At 48.5% G+C, this 26,730-nt stretch overlaps 2 non-coding genes across 2 annotated transcripts; one reads left to right on the forward strand and one right to left on the reverse strand.

Annotated features, from left to right (window-relative positions):
* The first annotated feature begins 2,102 nt into the window (after positions 1–2,102).
* TRNAN-GUU (transfer RNA asparagine (anticodon GUU)) lies at positions 2,103–2,176 on the forward strand. The gene has a single exon. It is a non-coding gene; the product is annotated as a tRNA-Asn (tRNA).
* Positions 2,177–5,873: 3,697 nt separating this feature from the next.
* Positions 5,874–5,947, reverse strand: TRNAN-GUU (transfer RNA asparagine (anticodon GUU)). Its single transcript has one exon. It is a non-coding gene; the product is annotated as a tRNA-Asn (tRNA).
* Positions 5,948–26,730: the final 20,783 nt, after the last annotated feature.

Below are 26,730 nucleotides of genomic sequence, written 5' to 3' on the forward strand. Positions count from 1 at the left end.
TTTTATCAGACGGCGATATGAAAACGGTTTTTTAAATATAAATAAGGATGCGCTTGTGCTCCTGGCCGTCAGTTTTTTTAGTTATGATTTCTCGTTCTGACAAAAAATGGTCTTCAGCATATCAGCGGTGCTGGTAGAAGACGTCATCAAGAAAACACGGGCTACACTGACACAATTTGAAGGTTCAAACTGTGCTCATGATCGCGAGAGAGGGTATTTTTGCGTCGACCAATTATCTCGGTTCAGGTCGCATTGCCCTGCATTCAAGATCGGTTCAAGCAAATGGCGAAATAGGCCGTTTTCGGGTTAATGACGTGCGCACCTATGACTTCAATGCATTCGTGAAGTGTAGCCGATACAATGACCTGCACCATGCAGTTGATTTCACAGTTTCATCGCCCCTGTTTGTTGGGGGTCTGGCATCAACCCTTAAAAGCGTCCTAAATCGGGCGCGTGTGGGGTTCGTCCACGAAAGGGCGAGACCATCGGCACACAGCCACCCACACTTTTACTAATACGACTGTGCCACATCTGTCAGAGCCTATGCGTCCACAGGAGTCGAATTTAGTGAGTCCATGTTTGTTATCTCTAGGGAGTAACAGGTGAGATAAGACAGAAATAATGCGCGTGTTACGCTCCGCCGTCTGTGCCTAATTCCTCCACACGACGCCTTGCCGCACAGGAGCAAACTGTCTGCTGCTTTCCAGACCCGTTCACACAACGCGACAACACACGCCTATCCATTGGCAGTGAAGTCTACCATAAACTCACTACTCGCCCTACGCTTTCAAGTCAAAATGCCACACGCCGTGCCCTTCGTGGTAGCGACGCTCCCCGTTTGAGGCCTGCACAGGTTCAAGTGCTTAGTCTCAATATTCCCTTTCATTCACTTCTCAATCTACTCACTACCCAACCTCCTCGCTGCCCAATCCTCTGCCTACCAAATCTACTTACTGCGCAATCAATTTACTACCCAATCCATTCACTTCCCAATCCGCTCACTACCCAGTCCACTCTCTGCCCATGGAGCTGCGTTATGGGCATCGGACTGCATTATTTTGGGTGGGCCGCTGTCCCCTACCCGTGTTGAATGGGCGCACTGAAGCCTGAAAGTTACCTTAACCATTCAAACCGAAGTTCACGCCAAAATGTCGTCCCAAAGTAAGGGTGCATCAGCATCGCAAAAGGGAAGGATCTTTTCCAAGTTTCCCAGTGACAACACACCACGAGCGGGCACAGGCGGTAGGAACAAATTGGTGCAGGTATGAGCGAGAGGAGAGGTGGTTATATCCACCCCGAGAGGGGAGGTGGTTATATTCACCCCGAGAGGGGAGGTGGTTATATCCACCCCGAGAGGGGAGGTGGTTATATTCACCCCGTGCTCCTGCGAATTAAACACGAGCGTAGATAGAGGCGAGGTTTGAAGTTGACAGCTATCTCGCCAGGAGAGAGAGAGAGAGAGAGAGAGAGAGAGAGAGAGAGAGAGAGAGAGAGAGAGAGAGAGAGAGAGGAGAGAGAGAGAGAGAGAGAGAGAGGAAATGTATTTTTATACTCATATATATATATATATATATATATATATATATATATATTCTCTCTCTCTCTCTCTCTCTCTCTCTCTCTCTCTCTCTCTCTCTCTCTTTCTCTCTCTCTCTCTTGTCAGAAACTGGCAGCCCGGACTAAAGTGGTGCCCCAAAACACTCTCCGATCAGACCACCACTATAGCGAGGCGCATGGGATCTCTCGTCGACCTCATACGCGTAACAGATGCCTCCGGACCACTGTCACCGCCCGCGTGCGTGACCAGGGGCATGCACCGCACCGGGGAAGGCTCCGTATACCACACCGAGACCTGTGAGGCTATGAATGAAAGACAGGACTGCAGCGAGTCTCAAGTGGTTAGTCGCTGGGCTAGGTCCCACGGTGCAGCGACGGCCCGTTCCCCGCTGATGGTGGCAAGGCCGGGCAAAGTCGGCCGGCCCGGCTGCCAGCCCACGTGGCGGTGTGGCAGGGTCAGGGGCTGCGTCATCACTTCTCGGCCGGTCGGTGTGTACAGCCGTGATGCCATCGCAGGATTTTTGCTCGGTTTTGGTATGTCGCGGGCCTCCGTGGCGCAATTGGTTAGCGCGTTCGGCTGTTAACCGAAAGGTTGGTGGTTCGAGCCCACCCGGGGGCGGTTCTGCTGGTCGGTTTTAAGTCACTGACACACCAGACGCTTTAGTTGCTGACCCGGTCACAGTGGCAGTCCCGCTGTCAGTCGGTATCGTGCTTACCAGCTCTGCAAATCAGTACGGAGCCGACGCTCGCACGTCACATCATCGCAGCCCCCGCCGCTGCGGTAACCACTGAACTAATGGGAGGAGCACCAGCAGCCACCTTCGACACATTGTGATGAACCCTCCTTCCCAATGCGCAAAGACTGCCGACACCAGGGGACTACGCAGATTAGGTGGGGCCATAGACCTCTCTATACCATGCACGCTCTATGCGTGGGTGCGAATGGTGTCGTGCCATTCAGTATAAAGGTGGTGGCTATGACAAGGTTCAAGGCATAACTTCGAATCATCATCCGAAGGCATAACTCAGTTGATCAGAAAATATACCGCTTAATGCTCTAAGCTGAGAACCAAGAACTGCGCTAACCATTAACGTCATTCATCGCGCTTCACCAACACACCCGTGCATATACCGGCGGACGGGGGAACCTCGGCGGATTCCTTGAATGCTCTGACGCACGGCCACCAGCAACATGTCACTGCACACGGAAAACTGCACCATCTCAGCTGGCACTGTAGTAAAGCGTGTGTGTTTCGTGTTATGAAACGAAAGTGTTCGAATTTCGTTTCATAACAGCTTATGCTATACAGGCGACAGATCGCTATGCAGGGAAAGGACACTCTTTGGATGTGCACACTGAGCACGCTCATCGTCATCGCCACACGAGTTAACGTGTCAAGCCTTCTTTCGGACCAATTTGGATGTATCGACACACAGATCGCATAGGCTGGTGAACTGGAGGGTCTGCAGGGTCGGGTGCGGGATGCCGGGATTTGGCCACACGAAGACAGGCCTCGATGGCCGGGACGTGGTGGGATGCGGCGACCCGTGCCACCTCCCGCTCGAGTACCCAGCGTGGACACCGGGGGTCGGTGACGGGGTGGTCGCCGCCGCCGTAGGCCGCGCATCGGACCAAGTTCGACCTGCAGTCTGTGACGGCGTGTCGCTCGCCATAACACGCACAGCGCAGGGGCTCAGGCGGTGCAGGCCCGATCCCCGGGCCTGCAGCGAAGGCAGCGAAGGCAGCGGAGGGGCAGCGGCGAGGAGACACGGACGGGGAATGAAGTTCTCCCGACCCTAATGTGCCATGGTGGTGTTGTGTAGAATGTGAGTTTCAGAATGCCTTTGCGTGTTTCAGCAGTGCGTGAGATTGTTGAAACGCTCTGTGATGCCAGGAACTCTCCGAGATACTCCAGTGTTATGTGGCGCATATCTGGTGCGTAAACGGCTGTGCGCGTCGTGTTGAGTGTGCGGTGAAGGTCAGACTTCGCTGGTCGTCCGGGGAAGGTGATGGCTTTAAGGAGGCCCTCTGTTTGTGTTTGGACGGGAGCCCTGATCAGAATGTTCTCGGCCAGCGGTGTGATTTTAAGGCTGTGTGCGTTGGTGAGCTTGTCGAGCTCGGCTTCCACCACGACTCTTTATTCTCGGCGGATGCTGGGTCCATCGGTGAAGGCCCATCGGCAAGTGAGCATGTAGGGTCCGGGCAACAGCGTAAGGCCTCTGGACGGCGTAATGAGCCAAAAAATTCCCCACAATCAGCACCTAAATCAGCGAAAAATTAAACCTGGTTTGCTGATGGAAACTTTGCTTTCGCTTGCAACTGTTCTTGGTTGTCCGTTCGAAATACGTCCCATTTCGTTGTGTTTTGTGTTGTAAAACGGGTTTTGTTCGGCAAGTTATCGCCCCTTCTGAGCCTATGGGTCCTCTCGAGGCACGATGGGGAATGTTTCCGCACCTTCTCCGCTCCATTTGTATCCACCATGGGCCCGAGAAGAGTAACAGATGGGGCTTCGCCAGGAACATGGGGTCATCCATTAGAATAAAAAGTACACAAAACACAACATGGAGGGCCACGGAATGATCGGGTGTACTCGAGCAGGCCAACAGATAGGGATCCAAACAAGAGCTTAGCGCCCTCCAGTGAGAAGCGACATAGAGATGGCCCTCTAGCGCCCTCCAGGAGAGCGCCCTCCAGAGATGGCGACATACCTACAAATGCATATATATATATATATATATATATATATATATATATATCTGTATACATACAGGTAGATAAATACATACAGGTAAATAAATACATACAGGTAGAGAGGGAAACACCCTCTCTACCTCAAAGAGAGACGCTTCGGCAAACAAAGGCATACACTTCAAGCTGGCATAGGCGTAATATCAAGCATTTCAAACAAACGGTTCTGTTTTTCACATCTTAGCTCATGGTACTAAAACAAAATACACCAAAATAGTAATTTCGTGCTGAATGAGTCCAAATTCAAATTCACGTCGTGAATTTAAGGTGGTTAAAGCGCAGTTTTTTATTTAGGTGTTGGATGTTTTCCTCGCCTTTGACTCCCTCTTCCCCCCCCCCCCTTCTATGCTCGTCAGGGAAGTCCTTCGTGCACCCCGCCAACCTCCATCCCATGAACACAAATTATGAGCGCACTTATGTATGTTATATTATGTTATGTACTTATGAATATAGGCATCTGTTGCGTGTTGTATCTCATAAGCACAAATTTTGAAGGTAACTATGTATTTTGCACTATTTTACAGACTGTTGTTGAGCGCTAACGGCTACAGATCTTCGGTATATATAATCGACGAATGGGATACACCATCTTTCTGTTGGGTACAGGTTGAAATCGCATTTTAATGATAATTTTACAGCTTTGATACAAACCAACTCCATTTCCCGCCTCAAAAGGGTTCATTGAAGGTGCTAGATCGAAAACAAATATGGTTTTTTGAGATACTTTGTTGAAACCAGCCCGCAAAGAGCAGGGTTTGTACACTGCCGAAGCATTGGTGGTGACATGACTTAGTCCCATGATGACGTCACAGCGTCGTCTACCCGGCATGCAGTAATGCGGCGGTGCTTAATACCAATGCTTAATGCGTAATGCCAGGATGCGGTAATCCTTGCCCCCGACTGTCGCGGCACAGTTGTTATGGCGCACAATTCTACGGGCGCTTCTAAAGTTGGAATTCAATCTTCACCCAATGCTGAACGGGCAAGGGTATTCCATGGTTGGAGAAGGTAGAGCGCATGACTGGCACACTCATTGGTCAAGGCAACTTCAGAACTGCCGCTCGGAGGGGAGCCGGGTACGGAGTCCCGTTTGGGTGAAGAACCGGCTGTGAAAATCTGTGCGGTGATGTCACAGCTGTACGTTCCGCCCGGCCGTGAAGTGATAAGACATCTTTTTACACTGCTTCAGGCCAGAAGCGTTGGCTCGCAGCCAAGTCGGCCGTCCTGACCCGACCGTGCCATCACTTGCGGAAACGAATAGTAGATTAAGGACTCGGCGGCACGCCATCCGTTTATCGCAGTGACCGCAGTACCGTCATCCTGTGCACAGTCTCACAGATCTCGGTGTGGTGTGCAGAGCCTCGCCCGGTTGGGTGCATGCTTCGGGTCGCAAAGGTATGGCAGTGGCAGCGCCCATCGAGAGATGCCGCCTTGGACTGATTGCCCGCTCGGCACTGATTTGCAGAGCTGGTAAGCACGATACCGACTGACAGCGGGACTGCCACTGTGACCACTGTCAGCAACTAAAGCGTCTGGTGTGTCAGTGACTAAAACCGACCAGCGGAACCGCCCCCGGGTGGGCTCGAACCACCAACCTTTCGGTTAACAGCCGAACGCGCTAACCAATTGCGCCACGGAGGCCCATGTCAGGTCAGACCCCTCCCGTCCCCTCCCCACGACACGGTGCCCCCCCCCCTTACCACTGGGTTTTTGTGCCCAGCCCGGCCTTCCCACCAGGCCAGAGCACCATCCATTCCAGCCTTACCCCAGCTCGTACGGCCACTGCGACCACACAGGCCTTCTTCCTTCACTCACCCTCAGGCCGCACAGCCACCTGTCCCGCACCGGCCTTCTCCTCGCCACACCCCATTCACCCATGCTGCCTGGGCTCTGACACGGGCGTACCCCCACCTCCGCCCCTGCCGGCTAACACACCAGCCTGGCGCACACCCTCTCCCGCCCCTTCCTATATAACCCAAATATGGCCGAATTCCTCTCCCCCCCCCCCCGGCCCCTACCTCGTCGCCAGCGCCACCAACCCGCGCCTCCCAAAATCGCAGAACGAGAGCGGCTGCCCTCACCAATTACAGCACCGCGCCGCCCTCCATCGGGATCATCCGACCTTAAAACGCTCAACCCTAATAGAACACATCTTGCAATGGAACGTTGGCGGTGTGACTAACTGCTTAAACGAATTTAAAGCATCTCCTTTCAACCGATTGCCTTTTCTTCCAACTCTTCGGGGGACACACTCTATAGATAGCGACACACGCTGGACCAGTATTCCCGGCTGTACCTGGTGCCAGCATAGCGTAAATGACACCAACAGACAACGAGAAGGAGCAGCCATCCTCGTATCTAATAGCATTCCCCATTAGGCCGGTCAAGTTACAGTCAAACCTCAATTGCATTACAGTCACACACAAAATACATCACATCAAGATTTCGGTCATCTCACTACATCTTTCGCCTTGCATATACGTCACACAGGCCGAGTTCGATCACCTCCTGAAACAAATTCCACCGCCACACATTCTCCTAGGGACTTCAACGCCAGACACCCGGCCTGGGATAACAACGGCACAGACACCTGCCGTCACTGCATTTGAAAAACTGCGACACCAGCGCAGTTTTAGAAGCCATCATCTCAGCAGCACAGGCCAGCGTCCCCAAGCATACGCAGCCATGGAAAAGGACGTTAGAGTCTTGGTGGTCACTGTTCTGCCAGGATGCAGCAGCAAAACACCGCAAAGCTCTCGGAGCATGCAAAAGCTGCGTGTGCAAAGCGCGCCAGTCAGCCTACAATCAGTCCAAAGGTCACTATCCCACTATGTGTTGGGATAGCGGGCTCGCTATCCCACCACAACGCATCCTATCATGGCAGCGGTTGGGGGCGAAAACTTATCGTTTCACGTCTCTAGCACAAATCTTGAAGTTGATCAGACGCTTTCACCTCAAATACACTCCCCCAGGACCGTTCCCACAGATCACTATTCACAACCAACATATCACAGGCCCAAAACAAGTGAGGGCCGCATTCGCCACACACTACGCCACCGTCTTAACCGATCACACCTTTTGTGCTGATCTAAAGTCCAGACCAGATGGCCTAACGTCCAGCTGTGACTTCAGTTCCACTAACCAGGAAATTTATAACATACCTTTCACCAAGCACTCGCCCTCAGTAGGTGCGAAAACACGTCAGTATGGCCGGGCGACATTCATTATGCCTTTCTTATTTTGGCACCGCCTCCTGCGTATCTGCTGTCATATCTGCCCCTGCGTATCTTATCCGCCGCCTACACGTACCTGCTGTCGGCACTTGACGATCTTTTTGCCAGCGACTCTTTTCCAGCCAGCTGGAAAGAAAGACTGGACATGCGCACACCAAAGCATGACAAAAACCATTCACACCCAGAAGGCTAACGCGCTATCTCGCTAACTAGCTGCGCTAGTAAGCTCGTCGATGGCATGAACAACACAAGATTGACGCAGTTTTTTGAAAACAATATGCTCGACGTCCAACACTGCAGATTCACACACAGCACATTCAAAACAAACTTCAAACGCAATGTCAAGGATATCACATGTGGCATGTACAGAAAACACAACACCATTGCAGCATACTTGGGCATCACAGCAACATTCGATCGTGCGCAGAAACAAGCCCTTTTCTTGAAAATTCCCCAACTAGGGCTGTGCGGCCACCTCGCCAAAGTCACCACCAACTTCCTGTCAAATCGCGCCTTTCATGTCAGATGCGGCACAGCGGTCTCACCGCAAGCACAACAGGATCAGGGCCTGACCTAGGGAAGTGTGCTCTCGCCAACACCCTTCCTCATCATGATTAACGACATGCTAAAGGACTGCACCATCAAAAACCTTAAGTAACCGTTGGCCGATTTGGCCGGGCGGACGGTTTGACCAGTTGAGCAAGAAAACACTATCCCATCAGGACTGAAAGACTTCCCCATCTGGGCTTGTTCTTGTTCTCCATCTTTTTCAATCACCCCAACCCTATACATTTACTGGGGAACGCAGCCACCCACCACACCAACCACTGTCACTCACCTTTTCATGGCTATTCATGGTAGTTTAATTTCCCTCTTATCTATCTTACGTTGCATTCCAACAAAATTAGAGGACAAGCGCCCCCACCTCACATAACGTACTTGCTAACGTAAGAGCTACCAAATCAAACTCTTCCCCGTTTGTCAGAGTAATTTTTATTCTGGTAGCGCGTTCCCTGCATGCTGACGTACTGGCCAAAAATCCCGCCATAATCAACATCCGGTGCGAGACGTCGCAGCCACGTTACTTTGCGGTCACGTGCGTGACGTAAGGAGAATACTATGGCGTGATTGGTGGTGACAAATGTGCTAACGACAGATCAAACTCGGTCTCCGTTGTATCCGCTGTGGGGCCGGCGCGGCGGGGGGGGGGGGGGGGGGGAGCGGCGGCGGCTCAGCTGCAGACGCCAGGTTCAATATGTCACCGCCAGGGACACGCTCAGCTGCAGACGCCAGGTTCACTATGTCACCGCCAGGGACACGCCAAGGGCTACTCGGCACACACACCATCCGCCACCGGCAGTTAGCTTGGTCGCGGCCTGCAAGTTTGCATAACCATGGCGGAGGCATAGCAACCTCATGTCACGTGGGAGGCGCGCACTGCGATGCCTGTCAGCGTGCCCTCTTGACGACCGGCCCCTTTGCTTAGTCTCCTTATCATTCAAATGTCGCGACATGTGTAGTCTATACCACTGCAGTCAACTCTCCTGTCATCCGACTGAAACAAAAAATACAATTCAAGATACTGAACGCCATCTCACAATCACTACTTTTCCAATCGCTCAAGGCATGACCCCTAACTTCTTTATGTCCATCGTCTTCATATTGCGTTGCACCTAACCTCTTTAGTGCTGTTGTCGCGACAATCCGAGGCGAAGGTCAGGCATTAATCTTGTTTACATGGACAAGCAAAGTTATACGAATCAAGTGCTAGTCGAAAGGAGATCTGGGTGTTTATCCCTATGAATCAAGATATTACGACGGCGTGCGTGTCAGGGATTCGAAGCGATGTTGATTTTCAGCGCTGCTGATCACGATGCTGATTGACGACGATATTTCTGTTGGCCAACACTGCACCATGCGTGTCATCCCCTCCAAACTGGCCAGCGTGAGTCGCCCCCGGGTGGACTCGATCCCCCAACCTTTCGGTTAGCAGCCGAACACGCTAACCACAAAGACTCGCTGTGGGTCAAATCCGACTAAAAATCCGCGTGGTTGTATCACACTTGTTCATCTCTACACGTCCATTTGCCGGCAAGTGATGGCGCATCTCCTGATCCTGCCACAGCAGCGGGGAACGAGTCCTTGCTCAAGTGCTGACCGGACGCCCAATCCCTTTAACACTCTGAACGCAGTACTGTCTTCATCTCCACAGTCTCACCAATCGTGGTGTCTTATGCAGGACCTTGTCCGGACGTTTGCATGTCCCAGGTCTGGGCCGTGCAAACGTTACGGCAGAGGCGTCAGGGCAAAGGCAATGGCGCCCCAAGAGCGTCACTTTATATACGCTCGGAGAGCCTAAGACCCCCAGGCTACCCTGAGCCCTTCCAATCCTCCTATGATCCCTTCCCCATGAATTTGGGCAAAAAGGAATACGTTTTCCACGGGAAATACGGGTTTTTACTTGGAATGCTGATACACTTGGTGCGTAAATACATTTTACTAGTCTTATACTAATTCTGTACCACACAGCATCCTGGGGTATCTCATATGTTTCTGTTATCGCAGCTATTTCATGTTGGGCCGGCCCGCAAACAAATTGGCGGGTTTATCATGAGATAACACCTTGGAACGATACAAAAACACGCGACAGTTTTTAAGTATGAGTTGGTTGGCTCTAAGATTTACTTATCACGAACGTCACAATTCGACAGCATTGCACAAACATAATCACCGCAGCGGATTCTAAGCAAAGCTTGAGTTTGTACCACAAGTATCCTGCACACGAAAGGCGCCTTTTGAAAACACGGGCCTTTATGGACTTCTGACTGTATGTTGGCCCATCCACATTCCTTCTGCCGGACATGATCTCCGGCTAGGTGATCGTCCACATGGTTACCATCATCGCCATCATTCACGTGGGCTGATGGCGAGCCACCTCAGCAGCTTGCGTCGGTGTTTGCTAACTGTGTGAATATGGCATCAAGGGGGTCATCGCTTCTACCAAGCGTATAAAAACCCTGATTTCCGGTATTTGATTGCCAGAATAGATGGCGCAATGCTCGTGGCTCATGAAAAGTTCAGCAATAACAAATCAACATTCGGTCAAAAACATAGTGCTCATCCATCATGCACGTGCACCCATATTTCGTCTTCATATTCATATTCCGTAGGTCGAGAGCGTGCTGTAAACGCGGTGGACTTCACTCGCCGTGTCGGGCATCCATTCTTACAGAAAGGAACTGCTACGCTCACAACTTCGCTGTGAGCGTAAGAGCAGGATGGTGGTGGTCTGATCCCTCAATCCTGGCCACAGCCGAGCCATACTGTTTGGGCGCGCTCCACGCCTATCACCAATTGGCTACGATCCCCATGTGACTCGATCATCTGGAAATATACAGAATATTGATTACTCGACGAAGGCTTGGCAGCCCCGCGGGATATGACCGCGTCGATTTCGAGGCGGCAATTACTGCGCGTGGCCTATCGTTGCGTCAGACTTTGATACCGTTCTGGGGTCATGTTGCGCAAGGTGCGGCGCCCGCGCGCCCTGCCCAGCGGTAAATATCAGCGTCTGGGGTCATGCTGCGCAAGGTGCGGCGCCGCGCGCCTGCCCAGCGGTAAATATCAGCGTCTGGGGTCATGCTGCGCAAGGTGCGGCGCCGCGCGCCTCTCCAGCGGTAAATATCAGCGTCTGGGGGTCATGCTGCGCAAGGGTGTGACGCCGCGCGCCTCCCAGCGGTAAATATCAGCGTCTGGGGTCATGCTGCGCAAGGTGCGGCGCCGCGCGCCTGCCCAGCGGTAAAAATCAGTGTTCTGGGGTCACGCTGCGCAGGTGCGACGCCGCGCGCCTGCCCAGCGGTAAATTTGTTTGTTATTTGTTTGAGGCGTCTCGGCCTGTTCAGACCATTCCACGCCTGGATGATGTTATTTCAAATTGGTGTAATTATGTATGTTAAGAAAAGGATATTTATTGATATTACAAAGCTTGAAGCAAACCGGTTAGTCTGAGAAAGTGAGAGACAATGTTAAGCAGATCAGGATGGTCATCGCCAAGGACGTTTTTTTAAGAAAAAACCCGATTATTTTGATTACTACAAAAGGCCTGCATATCCTTGCGGTGCTGTTGATATTTTGTGCACTCAACAACAATGTGTTTAACCGAAAGTGGATGATCGCACGGCTGACAGTGAGGACGAGGTTGACTTAAGTATATGTAACTATGTGTGAGTGTAGTGTGTCCGATTCGTAGACAGGCCAGCACCTTCTCCTCCAGTCGGTCTTTACGATGCGTTGATGGCCGAGGGGTAATGTCTGGTTTGATATCATGAAGTTGTGTTCTGGTAGTATCGGTCCATCATTGTTGCCAAAAATGTTTTGTCATTGTGTGAATGAAATGTTTTGTAGATGCATGATCAACAGGGATCTCCATGATGTGTGGGTCTGTCCAAAGCTTCCTTGGCTAGTTGGTCAGCCCGTTCATTGCCATGATGCCTGTATGTCCTGGAATCCATAGAAATTTGATGTTCGTATCCTGTGTGTGTAATATATGATAGAGATTGACGATTTTAACAAGGAGGTGGTGTGTGAAGTCTGGGTCAATAAGAGATTGTACAGCTGTCTTTGAATCCGAACAAATCACTATTGTCTTCGTTGTATGGGTGTGTTGTTGAATGTGTTGCAATGCAAGGAAAAGAGCAAATAATTCAGCCAAATATACTAAGGTGCCATCTGGTAACCGACAATTTTTGTGGTGATGCTCAATGCAAATAACTGCACATCCGGTGTGTGGTTATCGGCCTTGGAGCCATCGGTGTAAATAAAGCTGTTATTTTGATTTTTGAAAATTAGACGATTAAATGTTTGTTGAACATAACTTGTTGTGAAAATGCGTTTGGGATCATCAAAAAGAAACAAACCTTTCCGAGGGGTCAACTGCCATGGTGGTACTATTAAGCAGGTGGCACGGAAAAAGGCGGTAAAGTAAACTGAAGAGTGGTACAGTAGACAGTGGTTCGAGATGCTATTGTAAGTCCTGAGCGACGTTCTGCCGGTCCTACGTAGTTATAATGAATGTGAGGTAAGATATGTATGGATTCAAATGCTGGGTGACTGGGATTTTGTCGCACTTTTGTTATGCATCTCAATGTGTGTTCCATTCGTCGGAGGGCAAGAGGCATAACGTGAGCGTCCACTTCAAGCGCTGAAATCGGGGAAGTACGCAGAGCTCCTTGGGCAACTCGCAAAAACATATTCTGTATGGTGGATAGTGGTTTGAGAGTGTGTTGGCTGCCTCCTGCATATACCACGGAGCCATGTTCAATGATGGGAAGAACTAAGGATTTGTATAGACGTAATAACGATGGGCGGTCGGCATGGGTATCTTGACCCGGAAATGCATCTAAAGAAATTTAGTCGTTTTAGGCATTTGGAGCGAACATGCTCCATGTGCTGTCGCATCGATAATCTGGGGTCAAGTACGATGCCAAGCAATTTGAAAGACGAAACGAAAGGAATGTAATGTCCATCTAGTCGAAGCCGAAAATTGGGAGTACCACGCATATTTTTGCTGAAAATCATAACTGCAGATTTGGGAGCGGAGAAACGGAAACCGTATCGCTCTGACCACTGCTGCACCTTGTTTAGGGCGGCTTGGAGCCGTGGCAGCGAATGGTCATATTCAGCGTCTGAACACCAGATCGCGCAATCATCCGCAAAAAGTGAAGAGGAAATGCCCGATGGCTATGAGTCAAATAAATCGTTTATCCTAAAATTAAAGAGAATTGGTGAGATACAGCTCCCTTGTGGGAGACCGTTTTCTAGATGGTGAGTGTCGGAAACGGCGGACCTGCATCTTACACGAAATGGTCTGATGCCGGAAAGAAACCCAATAGGATAATGTGCCAAATGGCCTTTATACCCTAACTGATGGAGCTTGAAAATTATTGCAGGTTTAAAGATCATGTCGTAGGTTCGGCTAATATCCAGGAATACAGCAGTTGTGTGGTGTCGATGTTTAAAGGAACGTCTGATGTCAATTTCAAGTCTGATGACATGTTCCACTGTGCTACTATTGTGTCGGAAACCACATTGATTTTTTGTAAGCAGGCAGTCTCATTCTACAATCCAAGAAATTCGCTTCACCGCCATCCGCTCAAAAAATTTGCCTAGACAGCTGGTAAATGCAATGGGACGACAATTTGATGGATCTTTGGCGTCTTTTCCTGGCTTTGCAGGTGGAATAATGATGGTGTCTTTCCAGGCGTCAGGAAAGGCATTGGTTGACCACAAATCATCAAAAACTGCCAATATAAAACGAAGCATATCTTCTGAAAGATTACGAAAAAAGAATAGCGTAACTGATCGTGACCTACTGAGGTGTTGCCGGCGGATTTTATAGCCTTTTGTAGTTCCAGAAATGAAAATGGTAAATTACAGTCTTCGGTGTTATCGGAAGCAAAACAATTAGTATGTAAACGAAAACGGGCTTGCGCGGTTTCCACAAATCCTGGTTGGTAATTTCCGGATGAGCTACACTGAGATAGACTTTCAGCAAGAGCATTGGTGATCAGAGGTGTTGCCGAAATGATTTGGTTATTAATGCGTAAAGTGGGCAATGAAATGGAGGTGCGTTTTCCGGAAAGTGCTCGAATCAGTCCCCATAGCTGGCTTAGAGGAGTAGCAGCAGTGAACTTCTGGGTGTATGCTTGCCAAGAATGACGTTTGGCTTTCCTTATAATTTGTCTGGTTCGAGCACGCTCATAATTTCGGGCAAGAAGATGAGGTACATCATGGTGGCGACGAAAGCAGCGGAAAGCACGTTTCCGACGCGCAATAGCGTTCTTAACTTCAGTCGTCCACCATGGTACTGGGATGCGGCGTGATGGGGTTTTAGTCAGTGGAATTGTCGCGGTTGCTGCAGCATGAATAATATGTGTAATAAGGCCAACACCCTGCTCTGGTGATTCATAACAGTCTCGGTTCACATAACACAGTTCTTGAAATTTGGCTCAGTCTGCTTTTCGTAAATTCCAGCGGGGTATGGATCGCAAAACTTCGTCAGCGGTGGCGTCAAAAGTGGTGTAAAGTTTAACTGGAAAATGGTCGCTGTCGTGTATATCTCCCTCAACAGTCCAATCAAAGTATGTCGCTATTGAGGGAGAGCACAGCGATAGGTCGGTGGCTGTTTCTGTACCAGTGGGTAAGTGGTGATGAGCATTATTGCCTTTGTTTAGCAGGACTAAGTTGTGTGTATCAATAAAATCTTCAACCAAATGTCCTCGGCGATCAACGGCTTGGGTGCCGTTACTCCAAACTGGACTGTGAGCGTTGAGATCGCCGAGGATGAGAAAAGGGTTTTGAAATCGAGCAACGAGTTGGTCAAGCTGCCGTAAGAGCTCCGTATTATTATAATTTGGTGTAATGTACATTGGGCATATATCGATGATACGGCCATGCAGTCGAACTGAACATGCAACAGCCTGAAGAGGTGTGTTAAGAGTGAGTGGCGTGTGTGTTAATTCTTGACTGATGTACAGCGCCACCCCACCTTGGCGACGCTCACCGTCCGTGGTGTCAGTGCGATATAAAGAGTAATTTGGCATTTTAAAGTTAGATGTGTCGGTGGGACGAAACCACGTTTCCTGTACGGCAATGATGATTGGAGCTGATACGGCAAAAAGTGCTTTCATTTCGGACCATTTTGAAATGAGACCGCGACAATCCCACTGTAAAATGAAAGGCATTTAGTGATGAAAGGATCCATTCCCACCAGTTGATGGGAATCGCACGAACGAAACAGACCGAGGCCGTCCCATCGCCACCCTCACCGATGGACGGGACCGGCGGACTTCGTTCGGGCGTGTTTCGACAGGTGTTGTGGTGGGGGGGGGGGAGGGGAGGTAATGTTCGTGTGGTGGCCAGAGGGTCCGGGCCGCCCACTGTTCATAGCCGGGGGGGCTAGAACGCCGGACGGCCTGACCCGCCCGTGAATCACGCACAGCCGGCGGGCTGGAACGCCGGCCAACCTGGGGACGGGGGTGCACGGGCGCCTGGGCATCCGAGCGTCCAGCCAGGGGCGACTCAACGGCATTATCGTCTGGGCCTGTGTAGTTGACTGAGCTGAAACCGAGGGGCGAGGGTTGGGAAGTTTCAGGGGGGGCAGATGGGTGATAGGGTCGGTCTGCGTCGCACATGTGGCCATCGTGGCTTTTGCTACTTGTGCATATGTTTTGCTGGGCTGCGACGACATTTTGGATTCAACGGTGCGCCGGGTTTTGGGTTACGACACACCTGTCTTTGCCTTTTCAGAACAAATTTCTTTTTCTTTTTTTCCACGTGGGACACTGAGAAGAGTTGGCGGCGTGATCAGCACTTCCACAGCTCAGGCATTTCTGGGGTGATGTGCAGGCAGATCCCTCGTGAGGAGTCTCGCCGCACTTCAAGCATCTGACACTCTGTTTGCAGTACTTGCTGCCGTGTCCGAACCGTTGACATTTAAAACACCTGAGTGGATTTGGAATGAATACTCTTACCTTATAACGAAGGTAACCAGCGGTGAGCGAATCTGGAAGTCGGGTGGTACCAAAGGTGATAACGAGCAGGCTGGTGTCGTGACGCTGACCATCTCTGAAAGTCGTCAGCCGACGGACATGGCAAACTTGCTCATCTCTGAGCTCCGCCAGAATCTCGTCCTCCGTCATGAAGCGGAGTTCAGGCGCGAAGATGGTGCCCTTTCTGGTGTTTCTGGCATGGTGCAGGGATACTTTGACTTGTTTGTCGCAAAATTAGCTGTTTTGAGTAGGGCCTTGGTTTGTGCGCGAGTGGCTGTTTTAATGATGAGTGATCCGTTTGCTGGTGCTTCAATTTTGAGTTCGCATGGACCACAGATAGCCTTGATTTGTTTTGATGGCCAAAAACGTTGCTCTTTCGAAACGACACATTTTCATCACAACGTTGGACGACAACGTACTATCCGAGAGGATACAGAATTGGCTCAGAAGGCTGGCGAACACTGGTCATTGTCGAGAGAGGGTCAGCATCAGGGCGAGCAGGCACCGGGGTGCTTCAAAGACGAGCGAGGGTCGGAACCGGGGGCGTTGGACGGAGACGAAGTCTGCTCTCCACCCACCGTGGTGGAAGTGTGCGTACCAACTGGTCATGGCCTGGGGCGCGCGAAGGTCATCAGACGAAGTGGCAGCCAAAGCGGGGCTAGCGGCACTTCCGTCGTCTACATCCAGGGCATTATCAAGGTCAGAGGCCGAGTCCGTGTCAGTATCATCCTTCTTGCGCTTGCTTCGCTTCCCCATTTTAGGGGGAACGAGAAGGGAACAACACAAATTAAGCAAAAAGGTGTGTTTGGAGCTAGTACGAACGGAAAAGCGACGAGAACGACGACTCGAGAAAGGACTCCTTGGCTGAGGGCCGCAGAAGGAGCAAACCACTTGCTGAGGTCGTGCCAGACGGGTGTGTGGCCACCGAATGGGTCGACGAAAGTCTGTGCCCAGCGGTAGATATCAGCGTCTGGGGTCATACAGAAAGACAGAAAGCATTGTCGCGACGAATGACCTCGTCTCATGCCCCGATCCATTCGCGTCCGTTGTCTCGCGTCCGCACGTGGCTTTAGCGGGTTCGAACCCCACGCGCTCGGCGTGCAGCGCGATCCCGCAACCTGTCGGCGGATCGCGAGCGCTGGACTGCCTCGTCCGTCCACACGGTCGGGTGCTGTCCTCTGCCGGCGGGTCGCTGGTGCCCGCGTCGCCCTCGCGCACCGTCGGGTGCTGTCCTCTGCCGGCGGGTCGCTGGTGCCCTCGTCGCCCTTGCGCATCGTCGGGTGCTGCCCTCTGCCGTGATTGCCTATTTCGGCCAATAGATGGCGTTTGCATCACCTTCCAAACCACCCCGGCCGACGAGTGACTGCGATTGACCTCCCCTGGACCGTGTTCCTCATTGGCAGAGTACCCACCTACGTCGCTACCCACGACGTCACGAGTACCTACGTCATACATGACGGCTATCCTCCGAGCCGTGGGAGCTGTTGTGGCCCTTTTACCTCTGACGTCATAGGCGGCAACTTGTGGACAGCTGTTGGTAATGGGAACTCCGCCCTGGTCTCACGGAATCGCAGACAGTCTCTAGATACGTAGCGGGATTGAAATTTACTGAGAATGTCGTTCAGCTCATGACTTCATGCGGCATTTCCCCCAGCAAGCCCAATCAGCTCACAACTCACTCCAAAACTAGTTACTCATGAGCCGATTCATGAGTCAGCTCGAGTCAAATGCAAGTCTGACAGGCGTGTGCACCGGCTTCAGTTCATCAACCAGTATCAGCACTGGCCATAGGTGCACCTGCAATTCACCCTACAGATAAGTAAAATCCGTACGTCACCTTCTCTGAGACCAGCCTTGAAAACGACGTGCAATGTTCTTAAAAACGAGAACAAATGAAAACAATTTCTTACCAGTGGCACACACCGGTAATGAACTAATACAAAACCAAAACTGAGCCGCAACGCAGTCCGTTCTGATCTATGTTAACCAGAAAAGGGGTGCATTTTCGAAGTTGCTTTGGAGTCAGTCAACGGAAGCTTACTTCAGTCTTCCCGACTGTATTTTGTCAGTGGAGCTGGTCAAGCCTGACCAGATTTGTGACCAGCTAAATCTCAACTGGTTTGATTTATAGATTAGCGCGAAAACACCACATCATTAACCCTTTCCGACTGCTAAGCTTTTTGGAATGGTGCACATGGGAACACGCCGCTGGCGTCGTGAACGTTTCGAACCAGCACCTATTGTCAGGTCCAAGTGACAATGTCACGGAACAGTTTTAATGATGTAATTCAACTCGTTTGTCTCATGTCATATCTGCAATAGCTGAGCTACTGTCACTGATCTCCTTGATCTCCTGGCTGGCATCCCCTAATTTATTTTTCGCACTGACGCAGTTCACCCAATATAACGGATAGGTACATACACCAAACCAAAAAAGGAAGCCGGTTCAGAGAGTTGAACCGGATATTTCATGCAAGTATTCAGATTTCATGCAGCCGACGTGCGGCAATGAAAACGCTAGTGAGTGCTATTGGCCCTGGTAGCTTTTATGCCGACCTGGTGCACTTCCACCAGACCACGAAGAGGGGGATGCCTGCGCCGGGAGTGCATCCAGGATTTCGTCCGGGGGGGGGGGGGGCACGCAGCATTGTGAGGCCCCCTAGAGTGTGGGACTCCCTCTAAAAAATTGTTGCATTCTGTTCAGTAAATTTAATATGTATATATATATATATATATATATATATATATATATATATATATATATATATGATTGGTTAACAGCAAATACAAAACCCATACTACTGCACGCAGCCATACAAAGCTAGACGTGCTACGCATGCACATGCATCGAACTAATTCATTTTCTTCAGATCGTGGTAAATCCTGTCATTTTAAGGCTAAGTATTTCGGGAAAAACTGAATAATAATCTAAAGTTGGCTGTTACATACCATTAAAATCAAACGCGAACTTGATTCCTAGCTGATTTATGGCTGGCCGGCTGGTTGACATAAAGAGGTGATGGCTGACGACCGATGCAAAGGTTTTCCTTTGTTGCAAATGAGTATAAAATATCCTACTAGTATGAAAAATGTATTATGAACGTAATACACTAAGTATATTAAGTGTCACACATTCAACAGCCAACAAGAATGACACATACGGCGCTGGCGGCATGTAACATGATTTCCGACAATAACGGGTAAACATTATTCAGCGCACATCCGGCTGCTGCTCTAAGGCTAAGGCACCAAAGCCAATAGGGACAGATTCTGAGCGAACATGGTGCTGTGGCAGACCAACGAAAATATTTCCGTCAAAAAGTACAGGGTCCCCACAGCGAGCGAGAAGAACTCGATATCAGCGTGGTGGGCTCCTGAACGTCTGATAGTGTCCGGCAGGCTGACATATAGGACACCGGCCAAAGCACAGGGCCCTCTTAGCAAAGGACAATTACCGAAGACCAATGTAATGAATCAATGGCCCTTGCAATCCAGAGGGTCCAGTCAGACTAACAGAGATGGACCCGATAGGAGTGAAGGGTTTTCACATTCGGAGTGCCCAGAGCGCCCAGGCATGTAAGCAGATAGTGATTCAATCGCATCGTAAGGCCCTACGAAAAACAAAACGCAAAGAGATCAAGGGCCACAAGGGAAGCCCTTTAGCGATCAGATTGACCCGGCAAGTGAGCATATAGGGTCCGGGCAACAGCGTAAGGCCTCTGGAAGGCGTAATGAGCCAAAAAATTCCCCACAATCAACACCTCAATCAGCGAAGAATTAAACCTTGTTTGCTCATGGAAACTTTACTTTCGCTTGCAACTATTCTTGGTCGTCCGTTTGTCGAAAGACGTCCGATTTCGTTGTGTTTTGTGTTGTAAAACGGCTTTCGTTCGGCAAGCTATCGCCCCTTCGGAGCCTGTGGGTCCCCTCGAGGTACGAAGGGGTCCGTACCTTCTCCACCCCCTTTATATCCACCATTGGCCGGAGCAGTGCAATAGATGGAGCTCCACCAGGAACATGGGGTCATCCATTAAAATAAAAAGCACACAAAACACAACATGGAGGGCCACGGAATGATCGGGTGTACTCGAGCAGGCCAACAAATAGGGGCCCAAACAAGAGCGTAGGGCCCTCCACTCAAAAAGAAAGCACCCAAGATTCAGTACAGATCGCCTCCGAACGACCAAATGCACCTGGATGGCTTGTCGGAAGGGACTCGACAAAAGCGAAGAACCCTCAATTCAACTAAGAAGTACCCAAAACCCAGTGCAAAGGGCCTTCGAAAGATGGATTGTACCCACACGCTCGAAATGAAAGGACCATTCCTGGAAGGGGGGGGGGGGGACTTTCCCCAGTCATCCGGAGCCTTGGAAGAGGTACGCGGGGCAGTGTTCAGATTAGAGAACTTTTACAAGCTTTTTTCAGATTGCTATCTTTTCACACCAACACGCCAGTTTCTGCCCAGCAAGAGCCCGCGGGTTCTTTGGCTGGGTTTTGGGCCAGCCTTGACGGCCTTTTGCTGGTCAAAGATTTGAGCAGGCGAAATAATGCATCTTTGGATATTGCCTAAGTTTAAAAACTCAATCCAAAACACAAGACGGTCATAAAACAAACAGACACGACACACCAGTAAACCAAGTTGCACAAACTGTACAGTTTTAAGCAAATATCTGACTTAACATTCAAGAACAACAACCCAAATTTTCAAAGATAGCTTCATTTCACTAAGCACCTGTTAGGTGGGTCCTTGGTATAAGCGCATCTACACGCTGCACTAGGCTGTTGTGAGCGTGTGGTACACTCAGTATTTCTTGTTTCATACAAAGACCACGCCTCACAAATAACAATCCATATTGATGTTTTAAGAAATGCATGGGAATCTTTGGACCAATATGCCCTGGCTTCTCTCGCTTGCAAGTACAGTTAGGAATTATTGGCGTATCAAATGCGCAGTAGGTGTCAAAACCATCAAAAACCATCGTTAAGAACATCACTCGCAAGCATTTCGTAAATCAATATTAACGTATGCAACATATTTAAAGATATTACAATCCTTTGCGCTGCACATAGGCAACGCACTTCATATTTCACCTCCTTCATGCTCCATTATCACGTTCTAATATAGTTATCATGAACATGTGCTCCAATTCACGGCGCTGGTTCCGGAAGTTCTTCCAGCAACAAGCTCCGCTTAGCGGAGTGGACTCCCTGGACATCCACCCAGCACGAAAGTGACCAGATAATTGCCCCTCCGACTTGTGTGACTGTACAACCCTTGCTAACACTGCAAACAAGAGGTTGTAGCAAATTGGGTGGTTATGGCGGACTGTCATTAGCTGACTTTGGCTAATGACTACTTTAAGCCTTCTCCTGTATGATTTTTGCTTGCCTATTTCCCAACACAATTCATTCGGGCTGGTGTTAACGTACGGTTTATTGCGTCGCTGGGATTGAGGGAGGGAGGGACACTCCTGGTTACCTGTTCTTGGCTAACGGCAAAAAAAAAAACTGAAAAAGTGGTGGCATAAAGCTTGTTGTCTATGTCTTCAGAAGATGTAATCCGTAACCACGACTTGAGGGCGCTTACGCGATACGGATTATCCCCACCGCTTACGCGATACGGATTATCCCCACCGCTTACGCGATACGGATTATCCTCACCGCGACCGCTAGCATTTTTCAATATTTTTTTTAACCATGGCTTTTGTCTTCTCTGATTTGTTTATCATTTTACAAAATTGTATCTGCATACAACTGCAGGTGAAAAAGTCATTCCAGCATTGACGCCAATGAGGCATTGCGTAAACATGGATAGCTATAGTCTGCATATTTGATAACTGTAGAAAGAGTTTCCGAAAATTATTTGAACAATTTTGTTGTTTTGACGGAATACTTTTGCTGCAGCATGCAACAATATGCCACAGTCTCGATGATATTGCTAAAGGTCAATGATGCCAATGGAGGGATGAATGTTCGCGCACAAAATGGTATTACCACACTTGCTTTCACGTGTGGACCATTTCAAAGTTACCATGTGGTTGCTATGTGGTGCGGTTGCATAATGTATCCACTTAAAGAAAATGTTCCACATTTGTATGGCGCTTTGAACTGAAATAGCCACCTTGATGACCTTTTGATGCAGTTCACGGCCATGTCCTTTTTAAAACCCAAAACGCTCTAGTTCCTGAGTCACACGCCCGCAAAAGTGCGAAAAGGTTTATTAGGAGCCTATTTAAAAGCTGTCTTAGTATTAATGACGTCATATAAGTGGTATGCGATCGCGGTGATACTACAGGCCGTTTTCTGCTTCTGGTCAAAACAGCATGGCCGCTGATACATTCGCAAAAGCGATGATGCGGTACGTATGATACAAGGCGCGGAAGATGATTGGCTGTTAGCAAGATTTCGCTGCTGGATGCGTGACGCGAACGTAAGCTTAAGCACTTTCGGGTTGTGCGGCACTGTGAACGGGTTATTTGTCCTTATTTCTATACCATAGGTCAATGTTATAAAGAAGAACGCCACTGTCTGCAAGAAAGTAGGCACCTAAAAAATGGCACTCTCCCGAAAGTTATCAAAAAGAAGACGCGACGGCAAATCTGCCTTTTTCCCCTGCTGGCGTTATTTTTCTTCTTCTACTGACATATTTCTTACAGACAGCTCAGTTGGCGCCTTGTGTACCGGAGCACAGAACCTTCTACGGCTTTATGGGTTAGCAAGGCATTATAAAATTAGGTAAACATTACATCAATTTTAGATACATGTTCCACTAAAAATTTCACACATATTGCACAACAAATTCAAATTTTGAAGAACAAAATTTGTTTTACAAGTACAACCCCTTGAGCCGCATTATCATGAACCCCCGTTGGGACTTTGTTTTGAAGGTGTCACGGTGAAATGAGGTGTTATAACCGAAAATCTGTGCGGAAATTGCGAGAAAGCCTGCAATTTGATAGTCCCTCGAGCTGTGCAAGTGTGAGATCATACTTATTTGAACAAAAGAGTGTGAATCGGAGGCTCGAAATGTGTGTGATCACTGGCGGTGTATGCCAATGGCTTGTATTGATCTTGATGTGATGGGGAGTGTGCGTGCGAGGTTTGAAAGAGAACGTTGTTTGGTATTCTTTAGGTCTACTGACTCCCAATAAAATGTGATGCATCGATAAATGCCTCTACCTTCATGTTTGTATTCGAACATGACAAAGGAGCGCTGGCAAACCGAGAAAAACTCTAGTACCTATGTTGCAGGGGCGTACAAAGGCAAGTTAGTGCTTCATTATGATCTTGCCAACATTTCGAACCTATTGAGGTATTACAGTATGTGATTAATCCGTTGCATGTCATTACATCAGCAATTCATTTTGGCAGTAGGGGCTGGTGCGTGCAGCTCATCAATGGACATGTTCAGTATAGGCTTACATTATATGGCTTTGCCAAATTGTCTTTCCCGAAATAATTCTGAAAATATAGAGCTGTATTATTGCTGATCATATTCTACTGTCTTCACAAATTTTTCATTGTTTGTGAGTGATCAAGGTCATGGTCACTGCAACTTGCGTGAGATACTGGGTGCTGAGAAAGGTTGAAAGTATTGCTGTTGGTGTTTTGGGTAGCACTTAATATTTTTGTCATGAGCCTTGTGTGCACTGGCAGCTTAAACACTTCCTTGCATTTTGCCCATTCAACCATAACTACATGCACTTGTCTGTCTCCAGCCTTGTGCAAGGTCAGCATATTTGCAGTGTCACATTACCACATGTAAAATATTCCTGTTATTTTTTTAGTCAAGCAGCCTGATGTCTGCAGAATGCTGCATGAATGTCGAAATGGAAAATGTGTTTGCATCTTTCTCACCTACGTTTTGTAGATTCCCAAAACAGTCTGAGCAAGTGATGCCACTTATTGGTTGACTGCTTTGCTGAAAGGGATTCGTACAGTGTCCTAGAATTGCCGACTTTGGGTGCAAAGCAACACCCTATGAGGAGGAATTTTTCACTCCTTTCCCCCATATTTTATGTGAATTTTTCACTCCTGCCTGACATTGTCTAATCGCACATGCCAAACCCCTATTTCCCTTTCTGAGGTTTTCGGATGTCATCCAAAACCGAGCTGACTTAAAACCACCAAGCATAAACGAGGCTCCGCAGAACCTGGACACCAATGGCAATGTCCTGCCTCACCTACATCTGAATCACGTCTAGGTATGCACAGAGCAAGGACGCCAGGTACCTCCAAGCCCAAGAAGCCCAGCGACCCCAGCAGTTTGCACGCATTAAGTTTGGTTTGTTTACAAAATGCATTACAACCTGCAGCTGTGCGCCAAATACAAGGTTTTCACCCATCTCCTATTTTTTTGGTCTCACCACCACGCCACGAAAGCAGAGCCTGGCGCAAACACCAGCGAGGCCTGGTAGATAATTTTATCCCAAGTATTCCTTTTTCCCGAGGAAACTTGACCACTAAATTGCAGGGCCCCCGGAAATGCATAGTGAAAAGTTCAAGAAATGTTTTCTTATTTTAACTGACAAGATGAATTTCACCATTTGAGCACTTACATTAACAGATTTTAAGTCAAATCAGCTGATACAAAATTCTTCCAGAAAAGTGCCAGTCGTTATATTTATTTAGCTACTTTTGTTTTTCTTGGTATCATACCAGTGTGATACCACTTTATTCTTCCTTCCTTTTCGATCGTCTTTAAAGGTACCATCTGCCGCTCAAAATTTTGACCAATTTCTCTGCACGATGCTCCAACTGCAAACTTGTATGTATTTCATACATAAATTGGATTAATTCGCCAGCCGCCCAAACATGCTTGATATGCACCCAAGGGTGAGCAATTTACAGGGAATGAGGGAAACAATTTGAGGCATGGAACTTATTTTTACCGCCATTTTTGCTCTCTTAAACCTTTGGCTTGCCGTTTTCTTGGTTCGTGGCGGTGCTCAACAATGCTAAATCCAAGCCTTTCGAGTGTCTGACTCACCAGGCTACCTGGCAAGGCTTTTAAGGCAAGGCAAGGCTGCCATATACAGCCTTGGGACAGACCTGACGCGGCTAATACAGAAGTGTTTGATGGCGAAATTCTGCTCTCTGGAGATGTTTATCGTGCACACCTCTTACTTGTTTCGCATCATAATCTCGAAGTTTGGTGGGCATGATTGAAATCTATATTTGGGGGGTGAGTCGGATGACTCTGTCTGCCAGCAGACCGTGCAAAAGGTGCTGAATTTTTGTTTCGGGGGAGCAGGAAGAAGCCAGTAAGTCTCCTGCGGACCAAGTAATCGCTTACCTTACCTGCTTTCAGCACATGATTGGTAACCAGATTTAGCCATTGTTTGTTTTAATGCATCTAGTTTTGCCATAAGACAAAAAATCACGCCACAAGTTTATTTTGTTCCATACTCTTGGTTATTTGCCCTAAATTTCTTAAAGTGGTCCCTCATGACTGCGTTAACCAGATGTTTTCTATAGTTGTCATGGTTTGCTGACCGGCAAATGACTGTACTGTATATATGCACCGTATTTTTAACTATTATATTATTTTATTATATAACTATTATATAACTATTTATTTAATTATTTATTATTATACTATGTTATATTATATTATTTCATTGTATAACGATTTATTAATAAAAAAACACTGTAAGCTGCATAGCAAGTATAACATAAGTTAAATATTGATATGTGGCAAATAGTCAGACCATCCCACTTAAAATGTGAAGCCAACATCTCAAAATTTGTCATTAAATGTGAAGAAACAAGCCAAATGGATGCATTTGCTGCAGCTGAAAAGGCAAGCAGCGATACTGGCATGGCCATCTAGAAGTTACTTTATTTTTGGAGAAGAGCGATTGTTTTGTGGAGCATACCCATTGTTGCCCTTGACATAGGTTAACCATGACAATCAAAATAAATTGTTCAAAAGTGATTTAAAGTGTTTTGATTTGTGTGCTGTCAACTTTGTCTGATGTCAACAATCATACACAAATGAAATGAATTAAAAATGCAAGTTGAAACTAGCCGAGCACTTGCTTTAAATATCATGTTTTTATCACAAGTGCTGCTGTCAACAGATAGGTGAATTGATATGATGTTCATCATATGGGCTACTTTAAGCTAGGTTAAGTTGGTCAAGTGCATGGCAAGTGGCAATAGGAATTGTGCAAGAATCAGTAACTCACAACTGCTGCTGTGATACAAACAGGCTATACAGGATGAGATGATGTAGGCCTCCTTAGGTTAGGAATAGGCTACTTTCATGGAAGTCAGCATTGATATTTTGTAAGAGACAGTGACAAAATGTTTGTTTTCCCTGACCCCATCTTAACAGAAGCCAGAAGTATGTTTATTGTGTCTGGCTTGGTGATGGGCTGGTGTGTAGAAGTCCAAGTTTTTTGTGTTTGAGTGTTTTATGCTTGTTGCATTTGCTGATGTTATTTTGTTATTGAATTCCTTTGCTTCGTTTTGTTTTAAAAGTGCTATGGAAGGGAACTGAAAAGTGCAGCATCAAATTATTGGTGTTAATAATTTGGTATGCTTATAATACTGCCATGAAATTACTATATTTTGACACGCGCCCGGTTGGCCGGCTAGATGCCTTCGCTCGGGTGGAGAAGGGGGGGGGGGGGGGGGG

Source organism: Pollicipes pollicipes, unplaced genomic scaffold, assembly GCF_011947565.3.
Source record: "Pollicipes pollicipes isolate AB1234 unplaced genomic scaffold, Ppol_2.1 Scaffold_5724;HRSCAF=6776_pilon_pilon_pilon, whole genome shotgun sequence".
Lineage (NCBI taxonomy): Eukaryota > Metazoa > Arthropoda > Thecostraca > Pollicipedomorpha > Pollicipedidae > Pollicipes > Pollicipes pollicipes.